The 3825-nt window shown below is 45.6% G+C and overlaps 1 pseudogene; it reads left to right on the top strand.

Moving 5' to 3' along the window:
* The first annotated feature begins 413 nt into the window (after positions 1-413).
* On the top strand, positions 414-2849 carry LOC122208530 (annotated as a pseudogene).
* Positions 2850-3825: the final 976 nt, after the last annotated feature.

Raw genomic sequence — 3825 nt, 5'->3', positions numbered from 1 at the left:
ACTTGATCATCTAGGAAAGACCCACAAAATGTTTTCCAAAATGTTCTGGAGTTTTGTATGACCAGATCCAGTTATTCTTGTCACTTTGCGAAATGCCTGGCCTTGCTGACAGAGCAGTCTCTTATGTCCCCTAGGTCAGTACTTGATATGATTCCTGAGATGTGGGACCCTCTTGGCTTCCTCAGCTTCTTCCAGTCCAGCACTGCCCAGTGTTCTCTGTGGCTACTGCCAATGGCTTTGATCCAAGAAGCTTCCTCTGAGGCAGGAGTTCCTATTTTTCCAACATGCACATTTGTTACACTGAAAACTGGTAAATAAAATATTTTGTGCTCTCAAAAAAAAAAAAAAAGCCTTCATGATTCTGGGCATATCCTGCAGCCCTCTATCCTGGCCCACCAACCCCTGCACTGACCCCAATCCTGCCCTCTTCCTACTATTGCCCTCCTCCAATTTGTCTTCTACTCCGTTCTATTTGGCCCACCTCCCGTCCCCACACCTACTGCCCCTTGCTCTACCCCAAGTTCCCAGGTACCTTGGACGCTGTTCTGTCTGCAGTGAGGTGCATTATGGGGCCACCATCAAGCATCCAGTATGTTTCAACCAAGTCTGAAGAGCTTCTACATCAGGTTGATCGACTCCACCCAGATCAAAATCCTAAAGCTGGAAGTGCTGAGCAAACTAGTTAATGAAACTAAAATCCTTATTGTCCTACAGAAATGCCAGACCTATATTCACAGCATGGTCAGAGACTTTAGGGCATCCTGATCCAGGCCATTGGATGCTGTGCAGCTAACATAGGATGAGTCTGTGACACCTGCCTCAATGGCCTGATGCAGCTACTGTTTCACCGTGATGCGCTATTCATCACAAAGTCAGTGGTCATCATTAAGAAGCTGCTGCAGATGCAGCCAGCACAGCACGAGAGTTCATAAGCTGGCAAAGCTCACAGACAACATCTAGGTGCTCCTGGCTTGAGCCAGGATCCTGTGGCTCATTGATGAGTACTGTGAGCAAGTCTCCAGTATTCACCTGATGTCCTGGGAAAAGCGGCCAAGTCCTTCACAGCAGAGCAGGACACCATCAAACTGCAGGTCATCAACTTGGCAGCCAAGCTCTACCTGACCAACCCTAAGCAGAACAAGCTGTTGACCCTGCATATACTAAGTCTGGCCAAGTCCCACAAGAACCATAATATCTGTGACTTACCACACTTCACCTGGCATTTTATCCTCTCTTCAGAGCAGGGTGGAGCCCTCAGCCACCATGCAAATAAGCTCCTCCTGGCACCCAAAGCAACCCCAGACTTGGAGTCATCCTTCAAAGACCAGACCACTTCCAGCCAGGCTCACTATCCCACCTACTAAATCCAAGGCCACAGGATACCAAGAGCTTCCAGACTGGCCAGAAGAAGTTCTAGACACATCTGCATGCAGCGTGGAGGTATCTGAATGGACCAAGTGTTCAATATGGCAGAAGAGGAAAGAGAGGAAGAGGAGTCAGGCCCCCCAGAGTCCACAAATAGACACCCAGAGTCCAAGAGTGAATCAGACAGTGAGAGCAGCAGTGAGAGCAGCTGAAGGGTCCACCAGTGAGTCCAATAGTGAAGACCAAGATGAAGGTGAGGAGAAAGGGAGAAGGAGTGAGAGTGAACCCAGTGAGGAGGAAAATGAGAAGGGGAAAATGAAGAAGGTGCCAGAGGGACAAGGAGAAGGTTTGTCTTCAGGTAAGGGCAGAGATTCCAGCTGTAGCTCATCAGCTTGAGAAGACATTGGAGCCTGAGGAGCAGCAGGTGGAACCTGCCTCCTGAAAGGAAGAAAAAAAACAAAACAAAACAAAATTAAAACCTGCCTGTGGAACAAGTAACCCTGCAGCCAAAGAAATGTCTTGCCTTGATCTAGAGGACTTCTCCCTCCTAGCGTCCAGCTTGTGTCTCCTCCTACAAGTGTATCCACCAGTCTGGCTGCTGGCCTGGAGGGCCTGACATTCACAAACAAACAAACAAACAAAAAAGGCCCTGATGCCCTTGCTGCTGAGTACAGTATCGAGGGTTGGAAGGCAGGAGCTGTGGCACCTTGTAACTGGTGAGGGCATCCAGCCTTTTTGTCCAGGGCCCCCACATGGTATCTGTGCATACCCACTTTTCTAACAGCTCCAATACTCCCACCAAGGGCCTGCAGATGGGCACCCCTAAACTGCCTGCAGGTATTAGCATCCTGAAATTGAGCCCCTGGCACCCAGAGAATCTGTCACTGCTGCAATGGGCATTAATTTCTGTGACTCAACTTAGGTACTCAACTTCCAGCTATGAATCCAAACCCAACAGTTCCACATCTCCATTCAGCCACCCATTGCATAGCAGATGACCCCTGAGTGTGTTCAAGATTGAGAATGAGTTCAAGAAGGTATAAGCAAAGCTGATGGACATGAATGAGATTACAGGGAAGATCAAGCTGCCAGACACCTGTCAGAGTGACCACAGTGTTTTACAGAAAGTGACTGCCACTGCCAACCTTGATTGTGTCTCTTGTCAGACATATGACAAGTACAGGTTTGAAGGGAGGATGCTGACCAGTGGGACACTGGCCCTGCTGATCCTGGACACCCTGCCTGCTGGAGCTGCCTCACTGATAGTCAACAGTGAAAAGATGGTGACTGGTACTGTGCTGGTGAGGGACATGGTACATTGTCTTATCCAGTAATTCCCAAGCGTTGTGACCTCTTTGGCCCCTACCTGTTACTCCATCATGACATCTGGGCTGTTAGCCTCTCTCTCTTTTTCTTTCCCTCACATCAGACTTCTTATCCAAGATAGCATCCACGGGGATCCTCTCTCCATCTGGTCATGACCAGGCTCCCCCAACAATTCCCCTCCCCATGAGTTTCCAGTGACCTGTGCAGAGAGACATAGCAGCTGCTCCCTTCAGTCCTCCCAGATCTCTGTAGCTATATATGTAGCAAGATCTCAGTATTCTACCTAATATATTTTATAACATATATACATGATGGATAATACCTAGACTTATTGTGATCATTTTGCAGTATATACAAATATCAAATAATTATGCTGTATACCTGAAACTAATATAATGTTGTATGTCAGTTACATCTCAATAAAAAATAAATACATAAAATAAAATGTGTATTTCTGAGCTATAGTCCAGGAACATCAAGTCAGAATATCTGGGGGTGAGCCTAGAAATCTTCCTTTAAAAAGTGTCCAAGATGATTTTAAAGCAGCATAAAGGTTTTTTAAAAAAGTTAATGGCATGCCTTAGACACCTCTAGTTTCACCCTTGCACCCTCTCCATCCTGGGCTTTTCCATATTGGACCAGCCCTTCAGAGGGGATTCTGATAAACTGTCACTGAGGCACCTGAGAAAATTACCAAAAAGGTAAATAACTGATATCTCAGGATGCTGCTCATTCTACAGGAGCTAGTCAACAATACTCAAACAAATGAGCATCTACTAAGACACAGTTCTTGAGAGGCAATTCTCCAAACTCAAAGAAGAGTGGGATTTCTAACCGTAAGGAGTTTACAATCTGATAGGAGACAATGTTACACATAAAAGTTATGTGAGGAAAAAAGAAAATATAGTCACCTTAATTACTTGGGTAACTGTCTTGACGTTTAAATCTACTTCAACTATAGAGGTTGAAACCGTGAATAGTCTTCTAACCTCCAGTCCAGGGTTTTCCATCAAATATCCCAAATACATAATCATAATGTAGTCTAGACTTTTTAGATTCTTGTCTGGAAATTTATTTTGGTTTACTCTATCTATAACAGACTATAATCTAGAATTTAAAAGTATGTCTCCTTTC

The sequence above is a fragment of the Panthera leo genome, chromosome E2, assembly GCF_018350215.1.
Source record: "Panthera leo isolate Ple1 chromosome E2, P.leo_Ple1_pat1.1, whole genome shotgun sequence".
NCBI classification, from domain to species: Eukaryota; Metazoa; Chordata; class Mammalia; order Carnivora; family Felidae; genus Panthera; species Panthera leo.
Note: the sequence above shows the minus strand (reverse complement) of the source record. Positions and strands in the feature narration are given on the sequence as shown.